Source organism: Panicum virgatum, chromosome 7N, assembly GCF_016808335.1.
Source record: "Panicum virgatum strain AP13 chromosome 7N, P.virgatum_v5, whole genome shotgun sequence".
In the NCBI taxonomy this organism is placed as follows: domain Eukaryota; kingdom Viridiplantae; phylum Streptophyta; class Magnoliopsida; order Poales; family Poaceae; genus Panicum; species Panicum virgatum.
In genome coordinates this window covers 24758568-24779032 of record NC_053151.1, presented here as the reverse complement: position 1 = coordinate 24779032, position 20465 = coordinate 24758568, and the positions used below count along the sequence as shown (strand labels likewise).

General features: G+C 46.2%; 1 pseudogene; it reads right to left on the bottom strand.

The window, feature by feature from the left end:
* Positions 1-12287: 12287 nt before the first annotated feature.
* Positions 12288-14747, bottom strand: LOC120683717 (annotated as a pseudogene).
* Positions 14748-20465: the final 5718 nt, after the last annotated feature.

Sequence of the window (20465 nt, the reverse complement as noted above, 5' to 3'; positions counted from 1 at the left end):
ATCCGCGGCCGCCGCCGGCGCGGCACGGCGCGGCGGCGTCAGGGTGGGTCTGCGAGGCTCGAGGGCCTCCCCGCGGCGTGGCCGGCGGGCGCGGCCGCCGTCAAGGTCAAGTGACCTGCGCTCGGGGGCGCGCTCGCGCACATGCTCACGGGGCGGTGGGCGCGCGTGGTCACGACCGTCGAGCCCGTCGCCGCCGGCGGCACAGTGCGCTGGGTTTTCAGTTCCCTGATAAAGCATGCAGTCTACGCGTTAAGTGCTACACGGAAGGCCACGGTGTAGCAAGGCAGGGTAGGATCCGGCAGTAAGAGTATTCAAATGATTAGATGGTACAAATAGTTCTAAATAGCTATTGGATCCAATCATATCAAGAGCTATTTATTTGGGCTAAATAGCTCTAACCCAAATTGCTCTAGCATTTGGATCAAAACACAGCCTATATCGGTGGAAATATAGCTCCACAAGTCGCTGGTTTTGGGTGTGCGGGAAAATTGGGAGCTCAGTTGGCCATCTGTTGGAGCTACAATTTTCAAGTTAAGACCCAAAATAAGATTTTTGGATTATGTATTGGGCACTCTTGGAGATGCTCGCCCATAGAAAGTTACAAACGCTGCTATAAGGTGATCAATTGTCTAAAAATGTTGTTGCTATGTATACTTGCGAAACAAGACAAGTCATGTGAAAACTCCATTCCCCTGCATTTATACAGTTCCATCATTGCAGTGTCAAAAGCATGGGAACCCAAATCAGGGTCAAGAAAAAAAGTGTAGCACCGATAAATCCATGGGATAGATTTTGCATTTTGATGAGCGTCGTTCTGAGGAATTCATGGAATAATCCATTTTCAGAGGTATTGCTCAGACGAGGCTTCGCTTCACTGCCGTTGCATGGCATAACGAGCTTCAGGTCGTTATCACGAGGAAGAAAGTACGTGCAAATTGCTTAACAACCTCTAGGTGGCAGAGACATTATCGCCCAGGTGACTTATTCAGCATTTCCCTTTTCAACTTTCAACTAATATTAGCGCTCATGTTGGTGATATGCCTAAGATCCCATCATCACAATACGGTTTAAAAGCCCAAGAGGATATTGATCCAAGAGGGATTAGGGTTACTAATGGGCCTATGAGATAGAAGCCCATTAGTACGCCCTATATATACGAGGGAGGGGCTAGGGAGGCGACAACCCTGAGAGCCGCGCCACCTCCTAGCCGCCGCCCCTCCCTCTCTCTCTCGGCCGCCGCCCTTGCCGTGCTTGCGGTGCTAGCACACCGACGCCCGGCGTTTCATCCCCGTACGTGTGGACTCCGTGGAGGCGCTGCTACGACTGCTGCGCTGATCGGCTGTTGGGATCAAATACGAGGAGCTCGGTTCGTGGGACGTGATCGACTACTTCCTCTACATCGACGCGCGACTTCTTCCGCTGCGCTGCGCGTCTAGTGGTAACGATCTATGATCTTCTACTCGCAAGTATCTTGGGTATATGCGGTAGTGATGCTAGCGTAGCCTACCCTGTTTCCCTACAGTGGTACCAGAGCCATCTTGCATAGTTTTTGGTCTGGATCATTTGCATATAGGTGATATGTTGTTGTAGTAGATTGGATCTATTACTTTTGCACGGTTTGATTAGATCAATTGGTCATAAGGGGTTAAAATTGGAGCGAGTTGATTGCGCGGCATGTGACAAAAGATTAGTTTGTGTTCTTTCTCTGTTATGCATACGACATGTCCCTACCGGCTGGAATCACCATCGGGACTAACTGTGTGCATAAGTCAGCAGATTGGACCAACAGATCGAGGTCATGTGTAGATGCAGTCTTCTCAAGTGCAAAGTTTGCACGGTCAATGTGATTGACCTAGTGAAAATTGAGGCATTATGAATGGCTCGGATTTGAGGTGATGCGATCACTCTGATGAGATTTTCATAGGGATTCCATAGATGCGATCTGTGTAATTCTGTGAGGTTTTCAGGGCGCTGCCCTAAGACCCGCGGGGGGCGGCTCCCCCCGCCCGCTGACCGGCCAGCGGGACCGCCGTTGCTTTCTCGCTGTAGCGGCTTCCTAAGCGCTACTTTGGTAGAACACATCGTACGCCTAACTTGTTTTTGCAGGGTGTGATGTGAATGGTATGGGCTCAATGTCATGTGATGATGTATGTGATGATTTGTGCGGCCTGCGTGTCGCAAGTTAACACAACCGGGTTGAGGTTGCACCATTATTGTATAACGACCTGTGTGTCGACTTGTGATGTTTGAATCCTCATGTAATTATTTCACTAGCTATTAGATGTAGTAGCTTAGTATCTTTTCATGGAGGCTTCAATCATGATGGCGATGATGATCACCACAAGACAGGACGGATGGCAATGGAGGTCACCTTGGAGCCATGGCGATGGAGCCCATTGTGATGCAAGAGGCCATACTATTCACAATATAATATGATTATATGCATGTGATGTTTATTTTCCTGTCATACTATTCTTTCATGCTTTTACATATGGTGGATGCTTTAATCATGATAGAATAGCATCCCTCAGAAAAGGTTGAGTTTTTTATGCCTTTTACCAATAGCTGCACCTATAAATTTTGATCGTTGTGTGGTAGGTTTACCAAAGTAGAGTACCCTCAGCTATCACTTTTGTATAGGGTGGATTTCGGACATTCACAAGCATAGTATTGGTTTACTCAGCAAAGCTATCAAAACAGTTTTGGGCTTTAAGGCATAGGGTTGGGGCCGGGGCATTGAATGCCACCCAACAAATAAGAGTCGCATAGAGATGTGATTAGTAATTTGTTACTTACCTGTATCACTACTTTTCTAGCCGTGATGCTAAAGCTCACTAGAATTTTAGTGATTATGAATCTTGAACCACTATATGTCATTAGAGGGAAGATGACTTTGATATAGTAGGTTGTCTTTTGTTAAATCAGTTAATGAAAGTCTTTACATAAACTTAGTGCTGAAATCTTGCTTTACTTTAATGTTGTAGATCATGTCTGCCAGTAACAATTCCGCTTTCAATTTGCGTTCTGTTCTTGAGAAAGAAAAGTTGAATGGAACAAACTTTATTGATTGGTACCGCAACCTGAGAATTGTTCTCAGACAAGAGAAAAAGGAGTATGTTCTTGAGCAGCCATATCCTGATGATCTCCCTGACAATGCAACTGCTGCTGATCGCAGAGCTTATGAGAAGCACTGCAATGACTCACTTGATGTCAGCTGTCTGATGCTCGCCACCATGTCCCCTGATCTGCAGAAGCAGTATGAGCATGCGGATGCTGACACCATGATCGAGGGGCTGCGTGGGATGTTTCAGAACCAAGCCAGGACTGAGAGGTTCAATATCTCAAAGTCCTTGTTTGCGTGCAAGCTGCAAGAAGGTAGCCCGGTCAGTCCTCATGTGATCAAAATGATTGGTTACATTGAGACTTTGGATAGACTTGGTTCTGAACTTCACCAAGACTTGGCTACTGATGTTATTCTCCAGTCGCTCCCGGCGAGCTATGAGCCTTTTATCATGAACTTTCAGATGAATGACTTGGATAAAACATTGAGTGAGTTGCATGGGATGCTAAAGACAGCAGAGGAGAGCATTAAGAAGAATCCCAATCATGTGATGATGATTCAGAAGGGGAATAAAAAGAGAAAGCGTTGGACGCCTCCTAATCCCAAAGATAAAGGCAAGGAAAAGAGTTCCGGTGCTGAGTCCTCGGGCTCTAAGCTAAAGCCAGCACCTAAGGCCAAATCTGGCCCTACTTCTGAAGATGAATGCTTCCACTGTCATGAAAAGGGACATTGGTCTAGGAACTGCAAGAAGTACTTGGAAGAAAAGAAGAAGAAGGGAAGTGAGACTTCCACTTCAGGTATAAATGTTATAGAAATAAATATTGCATTATCTTCTAGTGAATCATGGGTATTTGATACTGGATCGATGATTCACACTTGCAAATCATTGCAGGGTCTAAGTGAGACTAAAAGATTTGCAAGAGGCGAGTTGGACGTTCGTGTCGGCAATGGCGCAAAAGTTGCGGTGTTGGCGGTCGGCACCTACCACTTGTCTCTACCCTCCGGATTAGTTTTGGAATTAAATAATTGTTATTGCATTCCTGCTTTGAGCAAGAATATTATTTCTTCTTCATGTTTGGAAGAAGTTGATGATTTTAAGATTGTAATAGAGAACAAACGTTGTTCTATTTTTTGCAATGGTATTTTTTATACTCATTGTCCATTGGTGAATGGATTATACGTTCTTGATCTTGAGGATAAATCTGTCTGTAATATTAATACTAAGAGGCTTAGACCAAATGATTTGAATCCCACTTTTATTTGGCATTGTCGCTTAGGTCATATAAATGAGAAGCGCATTGAACAACTCCATAAAGATGGATTGTTAAGCTCATTTGATTTTAAATCATTTGACACATGTGAGTCTTGTTTGTTTGGAAAGATGACCAAAGCGCCTTTCACTGGTCATAGTGAGAGGGCGAGTGACTTATTGGGACTTGTACATACCGATGTATGTGGACCAATGAGCTTAATAGCTAGAGGTGGTTTTCAGTACTTCATTACTTTCACTGATGACTTTAGTAGATATGGCTATATCTACTTAATGAGGCACAAGTCTGAATCGTTTGAAAAGTTCAAAGAATTTCAGAATGAAGTACAAAATCAATTAGGCAAGACAATTAAATTTCTGCGATCTGATCGTGGAGGAGAATATTTGAGCCTTGAATTTGGTGATCATTTGAAGCAATGTGGAATTATTCCGCAGCTAACTCCGCCCGGAACACCTCACTGGAATGGGGTATCTGAACGGAGGAACCGAACCTTGTTGGACATGGTTAGGTCCATGATGAGCCAAGCTGATCTTCCATTGTCATTTTGGGGTTACGCTCTTGAAACTGCTGCGTTCACACTGAATAGGGTTCCAAGTAAGTCTGTTGAGAAGACACCATATGAGATATGGACTGGGAAGTGTCCCGGATTGTCTTTTCTCAAAGTTTGGGGATGTGAGACTTATGTCAAACGTTTGATGTCAGATAAGCTCACTCCAAAGTCAGACAAATGCTTCTTTGTGGGGTATCCTAGGAAAACCAAAGGATATTATTTTTACAATAAGGCGGAAGGCAAAGTGTTTGTCGCTCGCAATGGTGTTTTCTTAGAAAAGGAGTTTCTCTCAAAAGGATTTAGTGGGAGCAAGGTGCAACTTGAAGAAATTCAAGAAACACCCGAAACTGTTTCAGCACCCACTGAAGAGCCACGGGATGTGCAAGATGTTGCACAACCCGTAGTTGAGGCACCAGCCCCACGAAGGTCTATAAGGGCACGTCGCGCTACTGACAAGCTCAACCTCCTTATTACGGAGGAGCGCCACGTATTATTGATGGAAAATGATGAGCCCTTGACCTACAAAGAAGCAATGATGGGACCCGACTCCGACAAATGGCTTGAAGCCATGGAATCCGAGTTAAAATCCATGCATGATAATCAAGTTTGGAACTTGGTCGATCAGATTGACAGTGTAAGACATGTCGACTGTAAGTGGATTTTTAAGAAAAAATTAGACATGGATGGAAATGTTCACATCTATAAGGCACGATTGCTGGCGAAAGGTTTCCGACAAATTCAAGGTGTTGACTATGAGGAAACCTTTTCGTCCGTCGCAATGCTAAAGTCTGTTCGGATTCTCCTAGCAATTGCCGCATATTATGACTATGAAATATGGCAAATAGATGTCAAAACCGCTTTCCTTAATGGACATCTAAGTGAGGATGTGTATATGACACAGCCTGAAGGTTTTGTCGATCCTAAAAATGCTGGGAAAATATGTAAGCTTCAGAGGTCCATCTATGGATTGAAGCAAGCATCTCGGAGTTGGAATATTCGTTTTGATGAAGTAGTCAAAGAGTTTGGTTTCATCAAGAATGAAGATGAACCTTGTGTTTACAAAAAGGCTAGTGGGAGCGCACTTGTGTTTCTGGTCCTATATGTGGATGACATATTATTGATCAGAAATGATATTCCAATACTTGAAGCCGTTAAAACCTCATCGAAAAAGAGTTTTTCGATGAAGGATTTAGGAGAGGCGGCTTACATTTTGGGTATTAGGATCTATAGAGATAGTGTGCTACAACACCTGGCATTGCTCTAAGCAAGAGTCAGTGTGCTACGACACCTGATGAGCAAAAGAGGATGAGTACGATTCCTTATGCTTCAGCCATAGGGTCGATCATGTATGCTATGCTTTGCACGCGCCCAGATGTTTCCTTTGCTCTAAGTGTTACGAGCAGGTATCAGTCTGATTTCGGTGAAGCTCACTGGACAATTGTAAAGAGTATCCTTAAGTACTTAAGAAGAACTAAGGATATGTTTCTAATATTTGGAGGCGAAGATGAGCTCCTTGTAAAGGGTTACACCGATGCTAGTTTTCAAACAGACAAAGATGACTCCAAATCGCAATCCGGTTTTGTTTTCTGCCTCAATGGTGGGGCAGTGAGCTGGAAGAGTTCCAAGCAAGATACGGTGGCTGATTCGACGACAGAGGCCGAGTATATTGCAGCTTCCGAAGCTGCAAAAGAAGCTGTTTGGATTAGAAAGTTTGTTTCTGTCTTGGGTGTTGTTCCTAGTGCGTCCAGTCCAGTGGACCTCTATTGTGATAATAGTGGTGCCGTTGCATTAGCAAAGGAGCCTAGAACAACTAAGAAGTCCAGACATATACTATGGAAGTATCACCTTATCCGTAACTTTGTTGAGAGAGGTGATGTGAAGGTTTGCAAGGTGCACACGGATTCAAACGTTGCTGATCCGTTGACGAAGCCTCTCCCACAACCAAAGCATGAGGCTTACATGAGATCTATGGGTATTAGATACTTACATCAGTGATTCTAGTGTGCGTGGGAGATTTTTGTGTCATGAGTATGTTTATGTGATGATAAATAATTGTTATTTGTTCCATGGATGATTATTTTTTTCATTGATGATCAAGTATGTGACTTGTTCGTGAAACTCTTTGTTGACAATGATATGATTCTAAATTATCCCTAGTTTATGTCATTGTGTGGGACAACAACGACGTTGAGACTAGCACATGCATTAATTGATGATCATGTTTCACGAATCATGGATATGGAGATATCGGATTAATGATGTGGACACATGTTGGTGAACATGGTGTTGGATTGACCCACTCCAAGACAATGTTGGGATTGTTATTTTGTATGTGCCATCAGTTGTTCTTGAGTGTTATACCTACTGGATCCTTAGACCTGAGATCGCCATTGTTTCTCACTGTGTGTAGTGGTGCATCTTGGGGCTGCTAAACGCTACTCCGTGACTGGGTAGTTACAAAAGTAGCTTACAGGTGTGTCATGAAACATGGAATGGGATGTGAGCGGATCAAGATGGAATTTGCCCCTTCTAGATAACGGGAGAGATATCTCTGGGCCCCTCGAGATAGTTGGATTTGAAAGTGCATGGCCATGCCAAAGTGATTAAAAAGTTAATCATGATGACTAAAGGTTAGTTATGAATAGAATCCACTATTAGATCGAGAGAATGGTCGAGCTATCACAAAGGTGGCACGCATCTCGCTTTGAGCTTGACTGGTATCGTGTGGCAAAGGGATCGGTGTATGAGTATATCTAAGGTTCGGCTGATATGATCTTTATGTGTATTTGTGAGTCACTATGTCCTGCTAGGTGCCGCTATTGACTTGTGATTCGGAAATAATTTCCGATCACGACCACCTACACATGAACCTAACGGGTCACACACTTAAGGGGTTTGGAATGTTGGAAAGCTTGCATGTATGATTGTCTCTAGTGCAAGTGGGAGATTGTTGGTGATATGCCCAAGAGCCCATCATCACAATACAGTTTAAAGGCCCAAGAGGATATTGATCCAAGAGGGATTAGGGTTACTAATGGGCCTATGAGATAGAAGCCCATTAGTACGCCCTATATATACGAGGGAGGGGCTAGGGAGGCGACAACCCTGAGAGCCGCGCCACCTCCTAGCCGCCGCCCCTCCCTCTCTCTCTCGGCCGCCGCCCTTGCCGTGCGTGCGGTGCTAACACACCGACGCCCGGCGTTTCATCCCCGTACGTGTGGACTCTGTGGAGGCGCTGCTGCGACTGCTGCGCTGATCGGCTGTTGGGATCAAGTACGAGGAGCTCGGTTTGTGGGACGTGATCGACTACTTTCTCTACATCGACGCGCGACTTCTTCCGCTGCGCTGCGCGTCTAGTGGTAACGATCTATGATCTTCTACTCGCAAATATCTTGGGTATATGCGGTAGTGATGCTAGCGTAGCCTACCCCGTTTCCCTACAGCTCACTGGTACAACAGCCATACAAAATAATAATACATGTTTCCACAAGCAAATGATAGTCGCACAGCAAGCATACACTCCCGACAGACCTGCTAAATTAACTGCTCGCTAATGATACGCCCAATCAGAAACTAAACCAAACAAGAGAGAACTAATAAATTAAACCAAAAATAAAATAACACTAATACAGTGATGCCGCAGGTCAAACAGACATGCACAAGACATCTCATCTGCCACATCAGAGTGCTGTCTTTAAGTATGGCAGATTGGCAGTCCATCATGCATTCATGCCTGAGATCCTGGCTAGCAATCTAGATGCATAAATTGATCAATGCCAAGTAGAATACACAAATCAAAATCTGTCTCAGGCCTGAGGATCATTAGCACCATATACATACAAAAATGGTGAAACTAAACAATGCACATGCAACAAAACAATCTACAATGATTCTCCTCAGTTCCAAGCATCACATATAAAACACCAAGAGCAAAAGAACAATCCACATACACGCCTAGATCGATTCCTTACTGCTAAGCAAAACCTTTCCATATTGAAAATAGTGGGGGCATTCACATATTGTTAAAGAAAGAAATCAGATGCCACAACACTACAATAGTTCCATTTTATTTTGAGTTAACTATCAGTTTTTAACAGCTACAAACTGAAACTGTTCAAAAGAATCCTAGTATGAACTAACAGGTGCAGTTCATGTTCCACTTGCAATTGCAAATAATAGATGAAAGCCTAAATAAAAATTTTAGAACAAATTGAGGTGGCTAATGCGTAATGCCCAGATTCAAGATCACATCAAAATGCATATGCAGTCAATATCTACAGTACTGTCGGAGCAATAACTGTGAGGTTGTGTCCCAGCTGACACAACAACCTTGAAGAAACATCCATCACAAAAAATTTTATAAAAAAATAACCACCACTCACAGTAAAATCACCATCTAAAACTAGGTAGGCTAACCTTAAATGGTCAAAGAACGTAGCAAATAGAAAATAAAAAACTCTACCATTAATCCTTACATCTTTCCATCTATAGCACACTGGGAAAAAGAAAAAGCTTTGAAAAGACAGGGGAAATCAGAGCAGATAACACCTACAAAACTATGGAGCAATGCCACCTAGATGGCATAACTGCAACGTGATATTGGTAGCTAACGCTAATTGTGATGACTGACTATCACATCCTTTGACTACGATAAGAATATAATATCCTACTTTCCTTCCAAAACATCACAAAAAACCAAATCTCAGCTAACTACCTTCCAAACCTTCAGATGGCAATATGCATCTTGAGCATAGACTCCAGACTAAATCCTGCATGCCGGCAAGTCCTACTTGAACCACAAACAAAAATTCCAACAGTGTTAAGAATATTAGCAATATAAAATATATATCTGTAAGTTCTGCGCTGAAGATTTCCAGCGTGGTATGTAATGCTTTGATACCCTAATGCACACATCAACTACCAACAGCAAGAAACCAAATTGTAAGCGTTAGGTTCCACGGAACAATTCACACCATCTCCATTATACCTGATATTCATCAAGCACTAAAAACTCAGGCTGCCTGTGCCAATCTGTCATGAAAACTGCCAAACAACTTAGGCAAAGACGTAAGATAGAAAGCTTGATAGAATCATCAAATGCCAAACATGCATTTCAAAGTCATATACCAACCAGCAACGGGGCTCCTGATGTTGAGGATTACTAGCACTTACCAAATAAAGGGAGAGAACAAAATATATGAACAATAGAGTGAGAGTAACACTTATAAGGCACTACTAGAAAACAGGCCAAAGATCCAGGCCAAAGGAACCACTTGTTGCTTGAACCGGTACTAATGTGAGACATCAGCACCGACTGCATCAATAACAGGTACTCTTGGCCTGCGCCAAGCGCTGGCAAGGTGCGCCACAGCACAAACTGGTGTCAATGCACTGACAAAGACACCGGTTAAATCCATCAGCCGTTACCAAATTGGCCATGAATCAATGGCACCGGGTGGTGGCATGAACCGGTGCCTATGGAGCAGACATTAGCACCGGTGGAAGAAACCACCCGGTACCAATGCCTCTCGTGTCTCTGGATATTTGTAAGTGCTGGGCGCGCGTCCTCTCTCTCTTGTTCCGTCTCATTTCTCTAGCTCTCATCTACTCTACCCCCCCTCTCTCTCTCTCTCTCGCTCCATCTCTCCCTCACCCCGGGCGAACGCCGCGCGTGCGCCGCGCCGCCGCGTGCGGGCAAGCGAGCGCCGCACCGCCGCCTCGGCTCTCCACGTGCACCGCGCCACCGCGCGCGGGCGGGCATGCGCCGCCGCCTCGGCTCTCCCCATGTGCCACGCCGCCGCCTCGGCTCTCCGGCCCGAGGTCCTCCCCTGCTCGAGCGACGGACAGCCTGGCTTCTCCCTCGCGGGGCGCGGCGGCCCGGCTCGAGCTCTGCGCAGGGCCTGCGGCGGCGGCGGTGGGCGCGTGCGGCGAGAGGGGCCTCCAACGCCAGCCAGCGGAGCTCGCACGGGCGGTCTCGAGCTCCGCGGCGGAGTCCACGGCGGCAGCCCCTCCCTCCTCCCTCCGGCCGGGTGCTCGCCCTCCTCCTCCATGGCAGACCTCAAGCTCGGCGGTGGCCCTCCCCGGCGGTGGCCTTCAGCTCCCTCGGCATGGCGACGTTGGGCGGCGAGGCGAGCAGGGGCCGCCGGCGGGTCGGATCCCGGCGGCCACGCCACCCCTTCCCCTGCTCCCTCCCTTGCCGGCCTCCTCCGTCTGCGCAGCGGCATCTGCACCGGAAATTTGCAGGCGAGCAACTCTCGGCCGGCGAGGGTCTCCGCGGCGGCGAGCGGCTCCACCCAGCCGTTGGTGATTTTTTTTCTTTTGTTTTCTTATTTTTATGAAATAGAGATGGGTGTTGATTGTATTATCCTGTGATTGATTCTTTGAATGATAAATCTATATATGGATTTTGTATATGTCGATCCAATATTTTGTGGTTGATCGATTCTTAAATGATTGGTGGAAGGTGAGAAGAGAACGGAAGAGGATACGAGGGAACGGGAGAGGATGCGATGGAACGGGGTGACCATCTTTGGTACCGGTTGTTATTTTCAACCGGTGCCAAAGAATACTTTAGGCACCGGTTGATTTACCCGGTGACGAAGAGGGAGGCCATTGGTCGCGGTTTCGGGGTACCGGTTCAAAAACCGGTACCTATGCCTCTTTTCAACCGGTGCCTACGGCTGTTTTTCTAGTAGTGAGGGTTGTCAAACAATAGAGCATTAAGTATCATCACAAGATAATCTCAAATAATGACAAGAAACATCATAACAAAAACATTAGTAAAAGGTTCATTAAAACAGTTCCAGAAGGAGATAGCAAATATTCCGATGCCTGCTGAGCCAGTAATGCTTCATGCTTTCTTAAGCATGCAACCTCTGCAATGGTCACAACAGCACATAGCAAGGTTAAGATGTGAGTCCCAAACGTCCAACAAGAAATAAATCAGGTTGGTATATGCTCCATGAAAGATCAAGCCTGTCAAAAAAGTTGAGACAACAAAGAAAAGGTGATGTCAAGTTTAAATCATTGCACATAGAAACAAAGGGTAGAAGCATAAAGCAAACATCTAATCTATTAAAAATTCTTTATATACTAAAGTAAGAAAGTGCACTATATCATATCGTACAAAAATATCCAGGTTGAGTTCCTTTCTAGATTAAAAAAATCTAAGAATACCATATCCTATCAAAACTGGATGTTGTCTTGCAAAGAGTTTTACTGACTAACTAACCATCCTAGAGACAAGCAGTGAACATGTTAGTCCTAGCCTAAACATCAGGGGCAATATGTTTTAGTAAAAACCAACATTTTTTGCAATACGGTTTATTAAAAACCAACATCTTAGTAATCATCCTCAGTTCCTCACTAAACAAAAAAGAGTAGAAATCTTGCATGGCTCTGCTGTGCAAATTCGTCGAGTCGATCCAAACATTGGATAACATATAACTATATTGCCTGTTACTATTAGTCTCAATAGCATAATAGCCAAATGTATTATAATAGTATAATGAAAACATGAAATAACTGAAACACGATCATCCTGGTGAAATAAATAGCAAATCATACCACATGTACCTCTTGTCCAATTAATAGAAAAAAGGATCATGTTAAGTTACCTTTTGCCCTTTGTTGGAAGAAGAATCACCCAAGCTTGGCTCATATCACTTCATCTCCGACATAAACTTGTCATACTCTGCATCAGCACCTTAGGAAGCTGGCTGGTCGGTGGTGGTGGCGGCGGCACAGCATTGTGGGTAGCCCAAGGTGCAGTTGCAATACTCTGAGAGGGATCGATGCTAGCTGGTGGTGGTGGTGGAGGTGGTGGCTGATATGTAGGATAGTATGGGGAATAACTATATGATGGTGGAGGGTACATTGGTGGTGCATTTGGTGCGCCGGAGGATGCATATACTAGAGTTGGGGCAGGGTGAGTGGGTGCACCAGAACTTGGTGGTGTTACGCCAGGGGGGTAATTTTGTGCTCCATCACTTGATGGAGCAGTGCCTGGTGGAGGGATAGGAGCTGCTGGGGGTGGTGGTGGTGGAGGATACTGCACACCATATGGAGGTGGGGCTGTCTGACCTGGTGCAGGGGGTGTAGGATTGTAGACGCTCGAGCCTGGTGGCGGCGGAGGATATGAAGCATATGGTGGTGGGTTCCCCCATGGTACTGGAGCATAACTTCCTGGTGGAGGAGGAGGTGGTGCTCCCATGTAGGATTGGGAGGAATAGCCACCAGAAGCAGGATCAATAGGAGGATATGACGGTGGTGCTGACACTGGCGGTGCTGGCTGCGGAGGCTTGCCTGCAACTCTAACTGCAATAACTCTGCCTTCCAGATGGTGACCATTCATTGTAGCAATCGCTGCATTAGCCTGTGAGACGTCTGAATACTTGACAAATCCAAATCCTTTGCTATGCCCAGTATTTCGATCCTTGATCACCTTAGCCATAACAATATCCCCAAATTGTGAAAATAGACTGATCAGTCCTGCATCATCCATTGTAGGTGGTAAATACCCAATATACAAATTTGTCTCGTCGTAGTCTTTCTTGATACAATTGGCCCCAGTTGCAGTTACACTTGCACCACCACCAGCAGACCAAGGCGGGTTACTCCCACTACCAGCAGAAGCGCCACCGCTACCTCCACTTCTGTAAGAGCCAACATCGGGCCACCAGAATTTTTCATGGACTCAGGTGCACTCCCACCACCAAGCTCAGCCAGGAAGTTCTGGTATTCATCATCCATCTTCTTCCCAGACGTGCCCTTGACCGGACAATCAATTGTCGGGTGCCCACCATCACCACAGATCTTGCACTGCACATCACTCTTAAACGTGGTCATCTTATTGGGGCAAGCATACTGCCGGTGACCAGGCTCCCCACATGTCCTGCAAAACTCATCATCCCTAATTGTCCCATTGAGCGCCGCGAGCTCCCGGAGCTGCTGCCGCTTGTGCTCGTTCAGCACCTCATCCACTGGTGTCAGCAGCTTCTCCACCATTCCAGCAGCTGCATCCAACGCCTCCTGAGTCTCTGCCTCAACAAGCACATGGAGGTCCTCATTCTCGCTGGGATCCGGCTTGAGGTCCCTCTTCTGCAACAGCTTCCCTTCCTTGACACTACCCTTCCCCCCTGATGACGATCTTGGCACCAGTCTCCTTCTCCATCCGCTTCTGCGTGTTGCCGCGCGGGCCGATGATGAGCCCGATGAAATTGTACCCCGGGTACTCTTTCATGGGGATGTAGAGCTTCTTCTGGAGCTTGGGCGGGCGGTAGTCGGAGGGTGGCTTGAAGGCGGGGTTGCGGCGGATGAGCTGGGAGATGATCTCCTGCCTCTCGCGGTTGAGGCGCTCCCGGGCGCGGTACTCGCGGGTGTTGATGCGGATGCTGAGGTTGTCGTAGACGGGCTCGGGCGACGGCGAGCGCGCGCCCTCGGGGCGGTCGTCGAGCGGGAGGCCCGACTGCAGCAGGCGCGAGATCTCGAGGAGGCGCGCGTTGAGGGCGTGCACCTCGGGGTCCATCTCGGCGGCGAAGTCCTTCATGAAGTCCGGGAGCGCGATGGCCGGGCGCGGCTCCTCGTCGGCCCAGCGCGTCTTGCGCTTCCGCCCCCCGGCCCCGCCCTCGCCGCCGGAGTTGTTGGCGGCGGAGTCGTCGTTGGACTGCTCCCAGCGTCTGCGGCGGCGGCGGCGGGAGGAGGAGTCCCCGGCGCCCGCGCCGGAGCCATCGCCGTTGCCGTGGGGCTCTGAGGAGGGGTCCCGCTGGAGCTCCGATGAGGCGTCGTGGGGCGGGTCGGAGGAGGGGGAGCGTGCTAGGGTTTCGGCGGACGCCATGGATGCTGCGGTGGCTGCGGAGGAGAAGAGAGGCTGACTTGCTCTCGTTTAGAGGAGCTTTTTGCCAATTTACCAGTACAAACAACTGGCTTCGCTCATTTGCCACTGCAAAGAATGCATTCGCCAATTTACCCCTGCAAACAATATCACTTTGATTAACCAAGCACTGTGTCCATTTTACCCCTGGCCCTACCCGTCAGATCCTTCTTCTCCAATCTTCCTCCGCGAGCCCGTGAGCAGGAGGGCGACCTCGTCCCAGGAACAGGCACAGGAAACTCTTGTACACCCGCTGCTACAACAAATAGGACGGGCTGCCTCTCCTCTCTCCATCACCTCTTGTCATCCCCAATCCCGACGCGGGCGGCGCGGCATGAGCGCGAGCTCATGCAGGAGATGGGCACGAGCTGAGCTGCACGAAGGGAGCAGACGGGGTGGGCATTCCACGCAGTCACGGGCTCACGGCCATGGCTGACTTAGCATAGCGGCGCGGCCACAAGGGAGAAGAAGGGGAACGACGGAGAAGGAAGAGGATCGCGGGTGTGGTTGAGGTCGAGCGTCGCCGGCGAGCTGCTCAGTCGAGGGCAAGCTCATGGGTACGGTTGAGGGTGAGGTCGGGTAGGGCGCGTGAGAGCTCGGGCGTTGCTGGCGAGCTGCGCGGCCGGCGGCACCTCCTCGTCGCGCTTGCCATCAGAGACGTGGTGGCTACCTTTTGACGCCGGCTAGCTTTCATCCTGCACGGATGAAGAGGGATACGAAGATGGATATAGACGAGAGGGAAGAGACGATGCGGAGGAAGATAGGAGAAGAAGCATCTGACGGGTGGGGCCAGGGGTAAAATGGACACAATGCATGGATAATCAAAGTGACATTGTTTGCAGGGGTAAACTGGCGAATGCATTCTTTACAGTGTCAAATGAGCGAAGCCAGTTGTTTGGACTGGTAAATTGGCAAAAAGCTCCGTTTAGAGGGGGGTGGGGTGGGGATTGAATCGATGAAGAGTTGGACTATCGATTCGATGAAGAGTTGGACTATCGATTCGATTGGGCCTAATGAGCGGGTTGACAATTTCGTAGGCCGGCAAAAAGCGGTTTTTTTATTTTTATATTTTCATTTTCGTTTTTTATAAAAATATATTTTCATTTTCGAAATTTACAGAAATAGACCGGGCGGTCGGCACCTAGTCGCCCCGCTGCCGAGCAGCAGGGACTTATCTGTAAAAATTTTCGTAAAAAAATTACGTTCCGGTCCCTGAAGGACCGGTCGCCCGGTAGCGGGCGGCCGGCCCCCCAGGCCGCCCGGCAGCTGGGCGGCCGGTCCAGGCCAGCTCTTCAATATTTTCAGAGGACGGGAAGATCTCGTATTTCATCTGCCTGCTGGTCTGATTGTGACAGGCTCACTGCTCTCTCTCCACCGAGCAAATCAGCACCTGCTCTCCTTTTTCCACACCAAGCACAGCAGAGCAATCAATTAGCAGCAGTAGCTCTCTCTCTCTTCTCTCTCATGCATGCATGCACACTCACGCACTGGCACATAGCACAAGCAGCAGCCAAAGCTCCTCTTTAATGCCCCCAGTTATTTCTTTTTCTCCAACCACACCACCGCCAGCAGCCTGGGCTCCTGCTCCTCACGCCATGTGTCTCCTCTCAAGCCGCCGCCACCTATGTTCCTCACTGTCACGATCAGACCAGCAGGCAGATGAAACACGAGCTCTTCCTGGACAGGAGAGAAGAGAGAGTGTGCATGAGTGTGCATGAGTGAGAGAGAAGAGAGAGCTTTTGCTAGTGCGTGAGTGTGCATGCATGAGAGAGAAGAGAGAGAGCTACTGCTAATTGATTGCTCTGTTGTGCTTGGCGTGGAAAAAGGAGAGCAGGTGCTGATTTGTTCAGTGAAGAGAGAGCAGTTAGCCTGTCACGATCAAACCAACAGGCAGATGAAACACGAGCTCTTTCCGTCCTCTGAAAATATTGAAGAACCAGCTAGCCTGGACCGGCCGCCCAGCTGCCGACCGGCCTGAGGGGCCGGCCGCCCCGCTGCCGGGCGACCGGTCCTTCAGGGACCGGAACGCAATTTTTTTACAGATAAGCACCTGCCGCCCGGCAGCGGGGCGACCAGGTGCCGGCCGCCCGGCAGTTAGGCGGCCGGGATATATTCTTGTAAATTTCGAAAACGAAAATATATTTTTGTAAAAAATAAAAATATAAAAAATAAAAATATAAAAACCGCCGGCAAAAACCACTTTCTTCAGGCTATCGGCCCATATGAAAAGTTGCAGTCCACGAGACCACATAGGCTCCTCTCAAAAAAAAAAACAAGACCACATAGGCTGCAGTATTAGGGATGGCAACAGGTCTAAACCCATCGGGTTTTGCCGTCCCAAACCCAAACCCATGAAAAATATTTGAACCCATTAAAAAATCCATACCCATAACAAGTTTAGAATTTTACCCAAACCCAAACCCATCGGGTTAGCGGGTACCCACGGGTCACCCGTGGGTCTACATTTTACTATACAAATTATTCTCATAATCAATAAGTTTAATATGGTAAACATCATTGTAGCGTATTAAGAGAAATCTGTGTTCACTAAAAGTTACAAAAAGAAATCTATGTTCATTAAAAATTACAAAAGAAAATAAAAATATAAATAACAAGCTTTATGTTTAAATTATCATAACACCATACAAAATCACAAATACATCATATGCATACACAAACACGAGAACTGCAAAAATGACAACACTCATACCCACCACCAAAACATTAAGGGTTCACCAAAATAAGAATTCATGGAAAGAGATGTTAAATTTGTTATAAACTCACGAAATAAAATGACAATTGCTCTATGTTGAATCGGGTTTAAAAACCAATGGGTTCACGGGTTTGGGTATTGTAAGAACAAACCCGTACCCATAAACCCAACGGATATGACTTTGTGCCCATTAATAAACCCACGGGTCTAAAAGCTGACCCAAACCCGTACCCTAATAGAGTAAAAACTCATCGGGTTTCGGGTACCGATTGCCATCCCTACGCAGTATTGTCTCATTTTAAAAGCTGCGGACCACATAGCTGCTGGATATGTGATCCTGACTGACCTCAAAACCTCAGCTTAAGAATATCTATAAATGCCACTAAAAATATCTATAAATAGGCTAGTACAATAAGAAATTCTCTGTGTATGTATTATTTTTTTATGATAAGCTATATATAGTGATGGTAACGGATCATGGCTACCATAGTATTCTCTGTATAGGTATTATTTTTTTATGACAAGCTATATATAGTGGTGGTAACGAATCATGGCTACTATAGTGCTCTCTTCACAATCCAACTTAATTTTTATATATTTTATTATTTTTAGCTTAAAATGGTATAAGATATCCTTTTAGGACCTGACTCTTAGATTATTTAGGCTAAACTTTGAGACCCTTTATCACCCCTACCTATATATAATACCATGCATGCAATGAGTAATAATATATTGATACACCAGTGTCAGCAAAAGAAAAGCCCCAGAAAAGTCTAATCTATAGACACAATACTATACTATTATTACATGATTTATTAGTACTAAAGTAATCGTAAAGCACGGAACCACTAGTTAGTTTATCTTATGATAACATCAATTGCAAACGCCATGTAATATGTATATCATCTTACTCCCGAGATGCCGGATATTGTACCAGTGCTTGTCTTGGATTTTTAAAGAAAATGAGTGTTCCCGCTTTATTCCATAGAAACAAAGCACATAGTTCAAGTTGATCAGTTCAAAACAGCAGGAAAAGAAGTTCACTCTCTCGGAAAAAAACGCCAGCATAAGCGGCACAACTCTGAAACACATTAGAAACGGCAGCAGTAGGAGAAGGCAAGCGAACAGATGCTAAATTAGATTCCAACACCTCTTGTAAGCTGACATCGCTCCAAGCTGCCTGTCCTGTCCACTCTGCCGAATCTGATTGTGTCACCATTTGGGAGCTTGAGGGAGTTGTAATCGTTGGCCAAACCCAGGTTAAACGTAGAGGTTGATGCAGTCTTGTCGTGAGGTTCTCCACCACTTGGTCTAGTTCCTGCAAGTTTGCATCCTTGCACAGAGCCCGCTAGTTCTTCAAGGTTTTGATCAGTTTGAGCAGTAGATCCTTCTCGCTTCTCCATTTTTTCCCTGAAAACAAAGATCGTTACGCAGTTTCCAGGAGCACCACATCAATGCGGCACAACATGTGTTAAGAACAGTATTCTTTTTGTTACTAACCCACCACCTAGCAACAGATTCAAAGTTAGCTCCTAGGTTTTTATCAAAGATGTCAGAAAGGTGGCACCACATAGTTGTAGGCACACAACATTCAAAAAACAAATGATTAATCGTTTCAGGCTCAGCATAGAAAAGACAGATTAGGTTCTCCAGATTTTTCCTTTTGGCTAAGTTATCTCTTGTAAAGGTTTTATTATTAGCCATCAACCACAAGAAATATAGATTCTTGGGGGAACACTGATATGCCAAACAGTAGGGGTATAAACAACCTGGATACGTCTGAAATCGATAGTCTTGTGCATCCATTGTACAGAGAATTGGCCGTTTTCTTGGAAAGACAAGATGATAGCATCACGATCATTTTCATATTTGACCAATTTCACCAAAGAATATAATTCCTCCCACATCCTAATTAATCTGTGGTCTACTCTCTTGCTCAAGGAGATCATGAGCTCATTCCCATTCCAGACTGAGGCCAAACTCACATTCTTCTGATCACCTAGGATGTAGAGGTCCCAAAATTGGGTGGCAAGGCAACAATAACCTACCCAAACATCCTCTCAAAACCTAATGGTCCTACCATCTCCAACCTTCCATCTAACACCCATATGGGCTGCCTTACATGCCCAGAGAACCACCTTCCAAAAAGGAGAGGCATTTAGCTCTGGACAGCAAAAGATGTTAGGATTCTTACAGTTATACTTAGAGTCAACAATTTTCCTCCAGATCACATTATCACTCAAATGATATCTGTTAATCCAAGAAGCTAGGAGACAAAGCTAGGAGACAAAGGTTTAGATTACTCAGATCAGGGATCCCCCACCCTCCAAAATCTTTCTTCTGAGCCACACTTGGCCAATTTGAAAGATGATATTTGTGCTTCCCTTCATTATCATTCTAGAGAAAATTCCCCATTTGAGAGTTAATGTTTTCAATTGCCCACTTGGGGAATTTAATCACAGAGAGTAAGTAAATAGGGATATTGGCCAGACAAGATTTGAGGAGGGTGAGCTTCCCAGCACTGGACAATAATTTGCCCCTCCACCCAGCTATCCTCTTGATAAGTTTGTCTACCACTTGTTGGATATCTTCTCTTTTGAGCTTAGAAAAGTGGAGCGGAACTCCTAGGTATTTGATAGGGAAGGAGCCAATATTATAGCAGAAAAGTTTAGCATAATTGTTATTATCCTCCTCCTCTCCCAAATCTAGAGTTATTAGATCACTCTTGTTATAACTGATCTTCATGCCCGGGAGGTTCTCAAAACAAGTTAATAGCCATTTGAAGTTTTTTTTTGCTTGCTGGAGATCATTCTTTAGGAAGAGTATAGTTTTCCGTTATTATTGAGTCTAGTTGACGGTCAGAATTAGCACTTAACGACCGTCAACAACTCCCACAAGCTAGCCCTTTGCTTGTTCCGAGCAAAGTTTTAGACTTAGATTGTTGATCAGGAGTTGCTACAATGTCACATTCCTGACATATACCCAAGGCACAACCAAAT